Source organism: Acinonyx jubatus, chromosome B1, assembly GCF_027475565.1.
Source record: "Acinonyx jubatus isolate Ajub_Pintada_27869175 chromosome B1, VMU_Ajub_asm_v1.0, whole genome shotgun sequence".
Taxonomy (NCBI): domain Eukaryota; kingdom Metazoa; phylum Chordata; class Mammalia; order Carnivora; family Felidae; genus Acinonyx; species Acinonyx jubatus.
This window is the reverse complement of record NC_069382.1, coordinates 17,794,983-17,811,661: the sequence shown is the minus strand read 5'-3', so window position 1 is coordinate 17,811,661 and position 16,679 is coordinate 17,794,983. Positions and strand designations below refer to the sequence as shown.

Sequence of the window (16,679 nt, the reverse complement as noted above, 5' to 3'; positions counted from 1 at the left end):
TTTACTATTTGGAGTTGCAGCAGGAGTGGAACAATATGCTTTTATTTTTTTAATTTTTAAAGATTTTTTAATTTATTTTTTGAGAGACAGAGAGCAAGCTGGAGAGAGGGACAGAGAGAGAGAGGGAGACCCAGAATCTGAAGCAGGCTTGAGGCTCCAAGCTGTTAGCACAGAGCCTGATGCGGGGCTTGAACTCACGAACTGTGAGATCTTGACCTGCGCTGCAGTTGGATGTTTAACCAACTGAGCCACCCAGGTGCCCCACAATATGCCTTATGAACACGGAAGAAGTGGTAAGCTAACTCAGTGAGCCCAGCTCTTTCTTTCCTCACTAGAAAAGTGCTTGCAGGCTGCTCAAAAATATTCTGTTGTATGCTGAGGTCCCCTAGTCCTATGTAAGACTGATTTTCCTCCCCAGATCGAAATGGCACAGAATAAATAGGTTCGTTTGTCTAGTCTGAACAAGCAGGAAGAGATCACCCTCCTTTGGGTTTGGGTAACTGGGAAGCTTCTGAAGTCATGTAATATCAAATACTGATTTTAAACAACGTGTCATACAAAAACAAAATTTTCTAACTTATCTGGAAGCTGCATCAGGTCACACGTTTTATTTCTTACGCCTAAGGAATGGGTGGCACTATATAACTACATGTTTCTATTTTCTACAGTTGACACCCACATGCAGTACCTCAGTCCCTATCCAAATGCTGAATTTTTGTCATGAACTCGTAACTGCCAGATTGTTGCTTCTCAAGAGAGGTGGAAGTAGCCTGGAGCTAGATTTAGAGTCTCTGCACTCTAGCCCTTGCTGTGCCTAATTTGTGATATGACTTGATTTTAAATTAAATTAGACAGTTGAAATAGATACTTTCTCAAGATCTTGCAACTCTAGAAATTCATAGCTTTAAAATCAAGAAATGCAAATCTAACCCTCCACTTACCCTTAACTTAAAGCTAAGGCCTGAAACTCAAATGTCTACAGGGGTCAGTTTGGAAACTAAATGAATGACAAGCAGGTGGAGTTCACTGTGGCTTGGAAAACACATCAATTTCAACCTGTGGGGAAACTTCAGCTCTAGACAATGCCTCTGATAAGGGAGTGAGGGCCATGGTGGCTAGATGCTGAAAGTTGGCAAGCTTTTTACAAAAGAAGGTGAAATGTATTATTTTTACATAGTATCTTATTTATTATATGGTAATTATATTATATGGCAACTTATTTTGAATATATATATATATATATATAGCAATGCAATATTTTTTAAAAACAGAAAAAAATGTGCCATGTGGATGTGGTTTTTATGCTTCTAATTTGTCCCTGACTTAAAGCATCATTATGTCCATGTGTTTTGTTTGTTTGTTTGTTTGTTTTTGTCTAGATTTCAAATCACCAGAGTTTTTGTCCTTATTCATTGTCTTGTATATGCTGAAGTAATGTGCTGATTTTGAACAAATATTCTAGAATTTGCATGTGGATATTAGTTTTGTCCTCTTCCATTTAGTTGCTTTATAATAATAATTATGATTAACATCTGTTGAACATTTATATGGCCCAGAAACTGTTCCAAGTATGTATATATATTTTTTATTTAAAATTTGTTTATGTTTATTTATTTTTGAGAGAGACAGAGACAGAATGCTAGTGGGTTGGGGCAGAGAGAGAGGGAGGTACAGAATCTGAAGCAGGCTCCAGAGTCTGAGCTGTCAGCACAGAGCCTGACACGGGGCTCGAACTCACGAGCTGTGAGATCATGACCTGAGCCGAAGTCAGACGTTCAACCGACTGAGCCACCCAGGCACCCCCTAAGTATGTATATTTTTATTTCATCTTCAGCAAAACCATGTTAGGTAAACATTATCTTATTATTCAGTGTTTCAGTTAATCTTTGTTCTTTAACAAAGTACCCCAAAATTTAATGACTTAAAACAACAACAATTTATCATTTTTAATGATTCTGTGAACTGGTAATCTGGATGATTTCTTCTGCCCATGCCACCTGGGATTATTCATGTGGCCTGCCATCAGCTGATGGCTCAGCTGAGGCTGAAGGGTCCAAGATAGCCTCGCTCATTTATCTAGCTATTGGCTGTCAGCTAGGGTACCACATGTCTTCTCCACATGAACTCTCGTCCTTCAGTATGCTACACAGGTCATCTTTATAGCATGGTGTTCTGATTTCAAGAAGGTGAAAATAAGAGCTGCAAAGCCTCTTCACACCTAAGCCCAGAACTTGCATATGTTGCATCCATTATATTCTGTTGGTCTAAGCAATTCATAAAGCTAGCCCAGATTTAGTGTGGAGGGGGAGATTACACAAGGGCATGCATTTAGGAAGGCATATTCCATCTGAGGCCGTTTTGTAACAATCTACCATATACAGATACCTAAACTGAGGCATAGAAGATCTGAATAACTCACCTTAGATCAGACCATTTGTAAATAGCAGAATTAGGTTTTGAACCTTCTAGGCCTCTCATTTTTACTTCAGGCCAAAAATTGTATTTCCAGTAACATTGCTCTTTATCCAGTGTAACTTCCTTGAAGGGTAACATTTATTTATAGATATAAGTTTTTGTATCCTTGTTTTAAAAATTGCCCTGTAATTATTCTTGGAATGTCATTTACTTAAAAAGCTGCCCACAGGGAGTTTTAAACAACCACAATTAATATGTAATGTTCTGCACTTTGGTTTAAATGCCAAAAAAGATAGAAACTATGGATTCACATTTAGATCTTTGTTTTTGCCTTTATAGATAGAAAAGGTGCATTAAGTGATGTAGAATTGATTGCATCCATTCATTCCATGTAGAACAAGGTAAGGAAGGGGAAAAAATATGGTAGCTAATATATCCTCTATTCATAAAGAAAAAAAGATAAACTATAATTGTAGATAATTCTGAGAAATACACTATAAAAATGTTCTTAGCTTGTCTTTAATGGGGTTAGGTATGCATCTGAGACTTGAATGCATTATTAGAAATGATTTCTCCAAGCAAATAAAGATTTCATATCCTAGAAAATTAAGCTGTTGACCAGAATGTCAGATTAAACAGATGAAATATCATTTCTTAACATTCTAGGAAAAGTATTGGGATACTTAATGCAAATCAGAAGGACTGTGCATTGGTAAGGATGACTGTTGTCAAACTACAAAATTAAATATACAACACTTTATTAAGTGCTCAAAAGTTGATCTAAGTTTTCTTTATCAGCTGTTAAAAAATAACTAGTTTTGGGGTGTCTGGGTGGCTCAGTCGGTGGAGCATCCGACTTTGGTCAGGTCATGATCTCACAGCTCTTTAGCTCAAACCCCGCGTCAGGCTCTGTGTTGACAGCTCTGAGCCTGGAGCCTGCTTTGGTTTCTGTGTGTCCCTCTCTCTCTCTCTCTGCCCTCCCCCACTCGGGCTCTATCTCTCTCTCAAAAGTAAATATTAAAAAAAAATTTTTTTAAATAACTAGTTTCACTTTGATTGGTCATCATTATTTTCAGATTCTTCCTTTCTCCAAATATTTTCACATATTTTTGTGTGATTCTATTTAGATTCATATACAAGGGAACAAACCAAAGAGAGAGTTACAGTGAAATGGGCTTAATAGGAGCAAGAAAAAGTAGAAAACTTCTGGAGCTATGTGGAATTTTCAAGATCGGTGAGATATCAGTTTGCAATTTGAGTCAAACACACAATATTTATTCACTTCTTGGAAATAAGAAAGTTTGTGCTTCTAGGATAAAATATGGGGAAATTAAGAGCTTATGGATTCTCTTACCAGCGTTAGTAACAACAGTTTTGAGCTTGTCCAATAACTTTTGTTTACCCCAGTTTCTATTCTTTGTAATGGGTATAATGCATGAGCATCCCTTAGGGACAGAGGAGGATATTTTCGTTCTTCCATAGATTTAATATAGGCTCAAGTGACAGGTAAAGAACACTATAGGCCACATCATGGTGTTGCTCTGTTCCTAGATCTGTGTCAGGTCTATATTGGACAGGAATGGGTGGCAGTCAGATGGAGGTGAGGGGAGTGGCAATGGAATGGCTGAAACTGCAATTGTGGCTGGGTCCCCAGTATGAACAGAATAGGGTAACTAGGCCATTTTCCCTTATACTGTCTTATGAGTCTACTTCCTATGGAAAAGCCCAGATGCTTCTAGCCTATGAACATAACTTATAACTGAGACAGATGAATTTTCTTATAATAGCCAAAGCTAAACTGAACACCCATTTTTTTTTCTTGGAAACCATGATTCTGTGTGGATGTACTATTAGAGAAAACCTAAATGGACAAATATTTACACTCAATTTAAGAGACATGCTCACAGATTGTTTTTTGTTGGTCATTTTTACTTTATTTTATTTATTTATTTTTTAATGGTTTCAGGAGTAGAACTTAGTGATTCATCACTTAAATGTAACACCCAGTGCTCATCCCAACAAGTGCCCTCCTTACTGCCTATCACCCATTTAGCCCCATCCACCCACCAGCACCTCTCCAGCAGCCTTCATTTTATTCTCTGTATTTAAGAGTCTCTTATGGTTTTCCTCTTTCACTCTTTTTATCTTATTTTTGCTTCTCTTTCCCTGTGTTCATCTGTTTTATTTCTTAAATTCCACATATGAGTGAAACCATATGATATTTATCTTTCTCTGACTGACTTATTTCACTTAGCAAATATATTCTAGTTCCATCCATGTTGTTGTAAATGGCAAGATTTCATTCTTTTTGATTGCTGTGTAATATATGTACCATACCTTCTTTATCCATTTGTCATCCAATGGACCTTTCCATACTTTGGCAATTATCAACAGTCCTGCTATGAACATTGGGGTGCATGTGCCCCTTTGAATCAGCATTTTTGTATCCTTTGGATAAATACCTAATAGTGCAATTGCTGGGTCATAGGGTAGTTCTATTTTTAATTTTTTGAGGAACCTCCACACTGTTTTCTGGAGTGGCTGCATCAGTTTGCATTCCCACCAGCAGTGCAAAAGAGATCTTCTTTCTCCACATCCTTGCCAACGTCTGTTGTTGCCTGAGTTGTTAATGTTAGCCATTCTGAAAGGTGTGAGGTGGTATGTCATTGTGGTTTTGATTTGTATCTCCCTGATGATGAATGTTGTCAAGCATCTTTTCATGTGTCTGTTAGCCATCTGGATGTCTTCTTTGGGAAAGTGTGTGTTCATGTTTTGTGCCCATTTCTTCACTGGATTATGTGTTTTTTGGGTGTTGAGTTTGATAAATTCTTCATAGATTTTGGATATTAACTTAAAAAAATTTTTTTTAACACTTATTTATTTTTGAGACAGAGAGAGAGAGAGCATGAACAGGGGAGGATCAGAGAAAGGGAGACACAGAATCCGAAACAGGCTCCAGGCTCCGACCTGTCAGCACAGAGCCCGACGTGGGGCTCAAACCCACGGACCATGAGATGATGACCTGAGCCAAGTCCGATGCTTAACCGACTGAGCCACCAAGGCGCCCTTTGGATATTAACTCTTTATCTGATATGTCAATTGCAAATATATTCTCCCATTCTATCGGTTGCCTTTATTTTTGTTGACTGTTTCCTTCGCTGTGCAGAAGCTTTTTATCTTGATGAGGTCCCAATAGTTCACTTTTACTTTTGTTTCCTTTCCCTCAGGATGCTCAAGAATTTTGAGGGAAACTGGTGTAGATGCTTCAACAATTAAAGAATATCATGAAAACACTAGTAATCTTGAAACTAGATATTAATTATTCATTTATTCAACAAATACTTATTAAACAATTATTACTTTTGGATATTATAGTTAACATTGGAGATAGAGTCTTGCACAAAATAGGACATAGTCTGTGTTCATGGAGCTTGTATATGAGATGCTGCTAGCTTCAAAAGGAGAAACCTAACCTTTGCCAACATCAGTTGAGTGAAAACCATCACCAGGATCTAGAGAACACTGTCTCCACATAATGTGATTCTAAAGTACACAATAATAAATGCAGCAGTATATATACAGAGAATACTTTTGTTTTATGTAACAGGGACATGCACTACAGTTTATTACAGCCTCCATGCAAATAGTTTTTGCAGAGATATTTCAAAGGGCCAGATTTAGGAGTAAAATAGAAAAGCAGCTGTATTTATTTGCATATATTTACATGAACACTGCACATTCTTCATTGGAAATTAGAATTTTAAAAAGTTACCTCAAAAATGTAATTTCAAAGTTTTCTTTTCTCAATACCTTCATATAAACCTATTTATGGTTTTTCAAGCATCCATATGAGAGGTTTGGAATACATATTTAGAAGCATTTTTTTCACTAACCACATTAAAAAGATAAAACATTTACCTTTCATAATGTCATAGATGTGCACATCTGCTGAAATTTGAGCCCAGGGAAAGGGATAGCCAGGGCAATGACAGAGTGGCTAGAGCTGGGAAATGAAGAAAGACAAAATTAGTGAGTCCCACATCCTCTTCTCCTCTAATTCAGAGCCAGAGTTGTGGTTCCACCTGTAAGCCCCTTCATATCAAGAAAGATTGGCAAGACTTCCATATATTTTAAGAGAGTTCAGGCTTTCACTGAAATTTCATTTCTATGTCTGTTTTCCAATCATGGTTGTTGTAATAATTAACAGCAATAATAATAATAGCTATTACATGTTATTTCCTTGATGGCTGCCAGTGACTTGTTAAATGCCTTTGTCATTTTATTTAGTTGATAGGGAAAAAACCTATGAGGTAGGTGGTATAATTATTTCATTTTCAGGTAAAGAAACTGACATTCACAGAAGTGACATGAACAAAGACACAGGGTTAATAAGTCGGCTAGCCAAGATTTAAATTAGATCTGTCTGATTCCAAACATTGGCATGTTTACCTCTACTTACCTTGTTAAGAAAAACCATAAGGCAATAATTAGAATAATCATGCATATGAAAAAAGCAAACGCAAACCATTTAGATAGGAGTAGAGATGGTGTTAATACATATGTGAAGTATCTATATAAAAATGATTATACATTCTTTATATAAATCATGCACACAGAAATATAGATAGCAAAACAGATTTTCTTTTAATTCTCACCCTCTGTATTGAAAGCAGCTAAAAAAAACAAAAACCCAAAACACAGCAAAAGCTCAGTGATCAGCCAAGAAGTACTGGATAGGTAAATAGGTCTGGAATATTAAATCATCCTGTCAGCCCCTTTCACATTGGCTGTTCAATATCATGATGAAGCATTCCTGTGTTTAAACTAATAGTTTCAAAACTTCTTGGTACCAACCTGATTAATTCATAAAAGAATCATAAAATCTACACGTTAAAAAAAGAGGATGAAAATAAAAACTGCAAACTCTGGACGATTGCATTACAACTTGATTTTTAGCTCTTCAAATAATTTTACTTAGAAAATGACAGTTTTCATAATTCAGGAACTGGTTGATTTGCTTGCACGTTATGCTTAAGCTTACCAAAAATATGTGCTTAAATTCTTAAAAAAATGAACACAAATCACCAGATTGAGAAGAGGCCTGACTGTCCTAAAAGACCAAACCAAAACAAACAAAAAAAGAGGAAAAAAAAAAACCCACTGCTTTTACATCTCCTTCCAGTGCTCCAAAACCTACGCTTACCTTCTCTATCAATTCAGAAACTTGACTCCAAGTTCCTCTACAGTCTGATTTCACTTTACATGCCTCACTTTATTTCCCTTCAGTCAAGCCAGCATCTTAACTCTGAAGCTGTGTCTGTATACACATCTAATCCCTGCTTCACATCATTGCTTATGTTATAACACACAATGTGTCTGTTTATATGCCATGTCTTTTCTCCTCCTCTTTACCTACTGCACATTCTGTTTAAGCCTTACCTGCCTCACAAGACACATTTTGAAGAGTTCTATTACCCTTATAACCTATTACATTTAGAATCATTACCACAAAGCATATTGTATTGAATGTGTGTGTTAGAGAGAGAGAGAGAGAGAGTGTGTGTGTGTGCGTGCGCGCACTTTTTATTTGGAGGGCACTTTGGCAATATAAAAGTGAAAATATGCAAATCCTTTAATCCCCAGTAATACACACACATATAAATAAATTCTTAACTTTTGTATTTACATATGTACATGTAATAATATACAATATATGATACATGCATATTCATAATGCAAAAACTTCAAAAATAACCTTAAGAGTTACTTACCTCGTTTGGAGACTGGATAAATGTTAACTTCCGTATAGGGAGGTAGGTATATAGATGAAGTTGGAAAATATTAATAACTGATATTTACTATAAACACAATGACAACTTCTTTGTGTTTTTTTCTTTAGTTCTCACAAAAACTTTACTATAGTAAGTGTTATTATCATGCCCTTTTACAGATGAAATGTGGATATATGTTTACATCTGCATACGTGAATTAGAAGGACACACCAGATGTTAAGAGTGGTTGCCCATGGGGAGTGTGATTAATATTGAGGGAGACTTGGTTTTCACTATGTGCCCTTCTATACTGGTTTTTAAAAATATACTTATATTTTTAAATGCATAATAATAACAGAGGAAAACATCTGTTGAGTTTTTCCTTCTAGCTGGACTGTGAACCCTTTTTAGGAAGGAGCCTTGCTGTATCAAATTGTATTGATATATTCAGTGATGTTCTGCTGGAGCACATATTTTCATTGCAGACAAAATAAAAACACAGATGCAGTTTTCATAAATATAAATTCTTAGAAACAGCAAACTCTGCTTTTTTATTCGGGGATATAATATTTTACTTATTTCATATTTGCAGTGTCATAAAATAAATCAAATGCTTTTTAACAACCATAAAGGAACTTCTGAGAATTTGTTCAAGGTAGATACTTTGTGAGAATATAATATCCTTTGAAGTGATTCTGAAGTGAATTGTTCAATTTTTTTTAAGAATTTGAAAAGCATTATAATATACATTTATATGTTTAAACTTGTAGAAATTTTTACCTACTTATACCTTTATATTAAAGTATCAATTAGTTGCTTGTATAAGAGCCATTTAGAAAACCAAAACTCATGTAAAGTAATTCAGTATAATAATAATAATAATCTACTATGGAATATTAAGGTGTTGGAAGGCCTAGGGACCCGCCATGGGAAGACAAGATTACCTGCCTTAGGAAGTTACCACTATTTCTAAGTTCAGGGTTCAAAAGCAGGAGCTCAGGAGCTGGGGACACTAAGCTGAAGCTAGAACCTTGGATCCCAGCTGTCTCGGAAGAACTAGAGCCACGGAGAATACCAGCTGGCAGAGATGATACCAAAGTAGAAAGAGAAGGAAATACCTTGGTTTCGCTTTTCTGCCTGCCAACTCTGTGCCATTGCCTCTCATTGGCTGAAATGGGCCAGGAGTCAATTTGCAAGGGATCTTGGGAAATGTAGTTTACAGAGGTCAGCCCGCCCCCAGTATGCAAAGGAGAGAGGAGAATGATTTGGGGAAAAAACATGCAAATAAACTACATTGTTTTGAAAACTTACCATGATACACAGTAGCACCTCCCACTTCTCCTTTCCTCTTAGCGCCTTTCTTACAGAGGCACTTTTCCTCTTTTAGCCATTTCTTCTGTAGTTTTATTCATAGTTCTAAATAAAAGTCTGCATTGCTACATGGTAATTTTTTAAGTTGATGTATTATATATTGGTTGTCGATGATGGTGGATAAAGATTTAGTTCTCTTATTTGCTCCTCCCTCATTCTTGCAATAGAATTGTTGCAATAGAATTATAGCATTTTAAAATGTAAATCAGCAAGCAGTGTTCACAACCTCATATGATGTACATATTGGTCACTGCTAAACCAAGTATCATGTTAACTTTTCTCATCTTGGATAAGTGTTTGGAAGAATAATCACTGTTCTTTTACTTCATAATTCCTCGTATTTTAAAATATTTTTTCTCATAGTCTTAATTCTTCTCTATTACCCTAAAGTATCATCTACCTTTTTTTTTAAAGTTTATTTATTTATTTTGAGAGAGACAGGAACAGCGTGAGTAGGGAAGGGTCAGAAAGAGAGACAGAATCCCAAGCAGGCTCCACACTGTCAGCGCAGAGCCCTACATGGGGCACAAACTCGAAACCTGAGCCCAAACAGAGAGTCGGATGCTTAACCAGCTCAACCACCCAGGCGCCCCTCATCTACCTTTCTAGTTTTTATTTCATTCTGTTATGTTTTTTAGGAGAATTTCCTTTTGGAGCCTCCTTTCTCTTGCTCTGATCTGGTGACTGCTCTATAATTTAGCCTTGTGCTATCATCTGGGGCTTTGTGTCAGTAATTTCTTGCTTTGGATGCACTTTTCCTCTTTCTTATTACTTTGTTTTTCTGTGGTGTATTTGACAGGAATTCTCTTGCTCTCACTTACTTGCTTCTCACTGTCTTCTCTTTTCTCCTGTTTTCCATGTTAGTAAATTCCCTTTTTCCTCATTCATTTTCTTTTTCTCTATTTCAGGCATTTGTATTTCATAAGCACTTAATCTGTATCAAGCACTTAATCTGCATCCAACACTGAGTTAGCAAATAGGAACCATGCTATTTATTGGCCACTTTATAGCACACTAAATTTATTTCAAATAATTCTTTGGTGTAGGTCACTGAAATAAGCCAATGTTCCAAATCTCTTTCACATTTGATCCAATTATCTTTAACAGTCCCTACTGCATATTTTCTCACAGGTATGGATAAATTGCTTTATACGGGTAATATTTTGAATTTTGGAGCACTTAAAAATTTTCTTAATTTATAAAAATACCTGTTATGAGCCTCAGTGCTCATAAGAACCTATTCTGAAATTACACATATTTGACAAACAAACAGTGTCATTCTAAGTACCTTCCTCAAGAACAGATGTATTCACTGGTAGAGTCAGGAAACCCGGAAATCTTCTTTCTCACCTGTATCCTATAGGCTCCTTATCTGTGGTTTCGCTTTCCACAGGTTCTGTTACCAGAGGTCAACCTTGGTTGGAAGTAGCAGACCCAGTTTCTGACAAATCATCAGGTGAATAGTAGCCTAGGGCTGCATCACACGTTGGAGTCCTACACCTTACTTCCTCTCCTCAGGTCAGCATTTAATCATCTCACAGCATCACAGGAAGAAAGGTGAGTATGAGACAATGCTGGATAATATTTTGAGAGTGATACCACATTCACACAACTTTTATCACAGTATATTGTTATAATTGTTGTATTTTATTCTTGTTGTTAATCTCTTACTGTGCCTTACCTATAAATTAAACTTTCTCATAGATATGTATGTACAGGAAAAAACAGTGTACATAGGGTTTGGTACTGTGTGTGGTTTCAGGCATCCCTTGGGGGTCTGGGAATGTATCCTCTGAGGTAAGTGGCGGGGGGGGAATGACTAGAATACTGTTTGACTATGTGCTCCATGAACTAGTAGTATAAGGTTAACCAAATACGAGGTGTCGCTCCTTGGCTGTAACAATCATTAAGGAAATGATTGAACCAACCTTTATTTATATCCAGTTTCTCTACTTCTTTATCTGGTTTCAGTCTGAGGGCTGGATGTGGCAAAACACAGCATGTTTGAATTGTATGGGAGACTTTTTTTTTTTCCGAATGATTTCAGAGGAGTGTGTGTGCATGTGTGCATGTTCTAGTGCAGCCAAGGGGGCAAGGGTGTTGAGGGTGGAGGTGTTGTTGAGTTGCCAGATGAGCCCATGGAATTTCCTTACCTAAAAATGGTTTAAGATTAGAATATTTCCCTGCTTAAGGAGTTAAGTTTTTCTTCATTAATGTTAGAGAAACCAATTTATATTAAATAATTTCAGATATACACACCCATCTTAATACTTAATCTGTTTTAGTATTGCTGACCTATAGGTCTTCAGAATAAATTTGTGGGATCACATGTTCATTAAAATGATTTCTTTTACTCGTTAATTTTTATTGTTCTTTAAAGAGCCAAATTAACAATAAAATTAACAGGATAACACAATACCATTTGTGAGGCAATGCAGTACATTAGAAATAGCACTCAATTGAAGATTAAGCAATTAGACTCAAGTCCCATGTCTGTTACTCATTTGTTTTTTGGCCCTTGCAAGACACTTGCTTTCTGCTATGTTATTTATCACCCACAAGAGGAGGTGAATGAATGAAGTAGAATCTAAAGATCCCAAAAGTAATTCTCTGATTTCTAATTTTTTTAAAATTAGGTTTATAAGTGCTAGACCAGTTCAGAGACATTCATGGACATAACTATCAAACACCCATTAATACACACAGACACACACTGATACACATTTGAATGATTTTATAGTTTCAGGTAAGTGAAAAGTGTAGATGATTATTTGTTACCATATATATTTTATTTTATATAAAAATATTATATCTTTTTTACTGTCTCTATTTCTGTCTGTCTCTCTATCTCTTTCTCTCTCTCTTTGTCTATACACAGAATGGCCAAACAAATTAGCCAAAGTACAGCCTTTTGAATTCTAACAAATAGATAAGGGGTTAAATCTCCCTTGCTCCATTGCCCTAAGAAAAGGGGTTCTATATATAGAGAGCTATTATTCCTAGCTTTGCTTAGGATGAAAAAAATAGTACTTTATGTTTTTAAGTAAATGAATGTGGAATAAATGTATATAAAGGTCCCTGGTGTATTTATTGCTGTATGTCAGATGAACTGAAAACTTTTCAACATACGGAAGAATTACTCAAGATCTCATTTAACTAAAGGTTTCTGTTTTATTTCCTTTGTGTACATGTTTGGGTATACGATGTGTGTGTGTGTGTGTGTGTGTGTGTGTGTGTGTGTGTGTATTAATTTAATAATACAATTAATGTATTCTGTATTATATAATTACATACATAGTTGTATATACATCAAATATTTAATATGATTTATTTATTTTTACTTTAAAAAATTATTCTCTTGCAAGTCATGCAGTTATTGCCTTTGTAGAAGTTGATATAATGTACTTTGTTACACTGACAAATACCATCTTTCATGATAGGGCTAACAGTACAGCCACATCAAAAGATAAAATAAGAACATTTAGTTGGTATAATGATCTGCATAATATGAAACCAACATTTTTATTCTGAAGTGGCCATGCTTTATTATGCAGGCTTTATTTTGACATAAACATTTTTTAACACTCTTACAGGCAAGAATTAAAGATAGGAAAAGGGGTCAAAAAGGACATAAATTAGGATCAGTGCCCCTAATTTGGTCTACTCCCAGTGGTTCATGTGGAATAATCAGAGGTAAAAAACAAAACAAAAACAAAAACAAAACAGAATTTAGTGGAAAGCTCTGAACTCCTATGTACAGAACAAGATAAGATTCCCTATAGATCTCTCAAATTTAAATCATTTTGATAGAACCATTTGACTTCAACATCAAATAAGATGCATTCATGAACACTATTTGTTCAGCTTGCTTCCAATCTACTTCTTATTATAGCTTTACTAGCCTTAAGTATACACAATTAAGAGCTTTAAGCAATGACAGGATAAATTGTCATGCTTTTTAAATGCCTTATTTATTTGCATTTGAAGATCTTAAAATTAGACATGTTAAAATATGGTGTGCTTCTTGAGTTTTTATGGTAACTAGAGGTATAATTGAAGTAATTTGCTGTGAAATATTTAAAAATCATAGCAAATAGGGGCGCCTGGGTGGCGCAGTCGGTTGAGCGTCCGACTTCAGCTCAGGTCACGATCTCGCGGTCCGTGAGTTTGAGCCCCGCGTCAGGCTCTGGGCTGATGGCTCAGAGCCTGGAGCCTGTTTCCGATTCTGTGTCTCCCTCTCTCTCTGTTCCAAAAATAAATAAACGTTGAAAAAAAATTAAAAAAAAATCATAGCAAATATATTTTCTTTAAAACCACTAGTTCTACATAATATTATATAATCATTCTTTAGTTTTATTTCCTTTTCTGGTATTTTGTTATGGTCCTGTCTTATATAATATGAATAGAAGATTGACTTTTTACAAACAGTTAATTTCATTGCAAGTACTTCTTGGGGCACCTGGGTGGCTCAGTTGGTTAAGTGTCCAACTTTTGATCTCAGCTCAGGTCCTGATCTCAGGGTTGTGAGTCAAGCCCTGTGTTGGGCTCTACACCCAGTGTGGAAAAAGAAAATACTTCCTGATAAAATAAACTACATGTGTACTCCTAAAAATAGCATCTTAATAATTTTTTTCTAGTCATAACATCTCAATACTCTACTACTTTAAGATTTTTTGGTAAATATTTTGTACTTAGACTAAAACTTAACCTTTGCTAATAAATGTAGGCTAAAAGTCAAAATCCTAAAGATATTAGAAGCACAGAATTTGGCCAAATAGAAGTTTTAATTCTACCAGCAGGACCTTAGTTTTGTGTTGTTCTAGTTTGAACTAAGTGTCAGTTTCCAAAGAAAGCCAGAAAGATAAGTTGATCACTTACTCAATAGTTTTACTCATTATTTGTGGAAAGGATCTCTGTATCCAAGTATTTCCTTTTTGAAAAAAAATGTTTATTTATTTTTGAGAGGGAGAGAGAGAGACAGTACTAGAGAGAGAGGGAGACAGAAGATGTGGGGCTCAAACTCACAAACCATGGGATCATGACCTGAGCCAAAGTCGGTAGCTTAACCGATTGAGTCCCCCAGATACCCCTTGTACCTACGTATTTCACAGGAAGAAGGAGGAGAAGAAATCAAATTATTGAAAGAGAACTTGGAAAATGTAATACAATGAAGATTTTCTCAGAGAAAAATGTGGGTGAAGTAAGAGACACTAGGGTTAAAAAAACAAGTGATAGATGTGCAGGAAAGAATGTAAACTTTGGGTCTGAGAAATTATTGATATAATATGAGAAATTTATAAGGAAGAACAATGAAAATTGCTTTATATGAAGTAAGTTTCATATTCAGTTGGACAATCATGGAGGAACACGTGCTTCACCTTGCAGACTTCGGAAGGTCCTGACTCCAAGCGGTCTGACAGGACGCACACACCGTCTCCACTTGAGACTTGCTTTTACTACCGTATATTTCATCCTTGCCTCCCAAGTTATTACCATGATAATTGTTGAATTTCTCATTACAGAAAGCCAGGCTTTCATAAATATTATATGAGGCTATTATTGGCAGGCACAGTGTCAGTTTTTTAAGAAATATGGAAATTCTGTAATTTGAGGTGATTCATTATTTATCTTTTTTATAATTTTAATGAATACAAGTGTCTCTTATTCATTAAAAATAGAACAACAAAAATATCCATCTACCCATTATCCTCTTGATTGATCTGCCTCATTAAGCTAAAGATCCAGGCAGAGCACCTGAAAGCACCTTAATTCTTCTTCAAAGATCATCATCACACTGAAATTATTTGCTTCTGGAGATCATTAATTTCATTTTATGGATGTGAGGATTTTTTTTTTCTGGATTGAGGTAGATTAACATTCCTTTTCACTCACCCCATTCAAGGAATTCTTAGCAATAAAGCAGAACGAAATGGCACATGTGAAACATCATTCATTTCATCTTTGGGGAAAAATCGTTCTAAGGAAAGTCTGGAGAGTAAGCCGAGAGTGGTTTTTTGATCTCATTGTAGGAATGATGGCTGAGGTATTTTGTTTTATTTGACAGGAAATACATGGCTATGTATGTTACTTGTGCATACCAAGAGGTATATAATGATCACATAATTACTCATTATTATTTAAATGCCGGAAACTCCTGGGATTGATACCTGTGCACCTGTATCACCTTTTAAGGAGCCTCTGGGCCTCTATCTACAATGTTTGCCGCTTGGTGCTTGTTAGAATGACCAGTCACTCCTAACTAAATTCAAATCAGTCTCCATGGACTGGTGTTTTGAGGGTTAGCAAAGAAAGACATCTAAAGATGGCTTGGTGATAGGAAAAGATTTCATGTTATTGTAAAGAAAATGCACAACTTTTAAAGATGTATTCTTTCAGTTCTCACTTCTATAATTTTTTTTAAGTGACTGTATGTATCAAATTAAGGCAATTGCTTTCCCTCAAAATTATCCTTCAGATGAGAGGATGTGTTCTTAAGAAGTTTCTCATATAATATGTCTCAATCATTTTGTTTTGAACAACAAAGTTCAGATTTGCTTGAAATGATTTCAAACTGTGCCAAATTTTTATGTTTTTTAAAAAATCTAATCGTATGGGTTAAAAAAAAGGGAAAGAAATGTGAAACAGATTTTATAATTATTCCTAGGGTTGAGGTCTTACAATTGTGAGTGTTGGATATGGTTGTAAATGAGTCTTTTGACAATCACTTGAAAATCATTTGCAGAAAGAAAGACTCGTTTGCGTATGGATCCTTCGGTTCCTTAGAATTTAGAACAAAGTGTTAAACCCAAATAGGTTTAGGACCATCTTCACAGAGAGTGGTGCTTATATTTGGCATCTCCTCTCTTCAGTCTCATTTTACACATAAGTATCAGGACACTTTTCTTGTCTTATGTTCCTATCCCTGCACACACCATTTTCTTTTAAATCTTCCTTGTATTTTAAAACACTTAGAAGTAAAAAACTACATGCTGTGGAAAAGATTCAGTAATACCTCTAACATCACTGTAATGGTGGTGATGATAATGCTATCTAAGGTATATGTGAAGAGTCTCAATGAGAGTGGAAAAGAACATTTCAGAAAGACTCTTCTGTTTTCTGAAG

The 16,679-nt window shown here is 35.6% G+C and overlaps 1 long non-coding RNA gene across 1 annotated transcript in view; it reads left to right on the top strand.

Moving 5' to 3' along the window:
* LOC128314334 (uncharacterized) overlaps nt 1–16,679 on the top strand; it is a 443,125-nt gene that overhangs the window by 165,912 nt on the left and 260,534 nt on the right. The window contains exon 2 of the long non-coding RNA XR_008295856.1: nt 10,951–11,013. This is a non-coding gene — a long non-coding RNA (uncharacterized LOC128314334). The remainder of the gene's footprint in view (nt 1–10,950; nt 11,014–16,679) is intronic.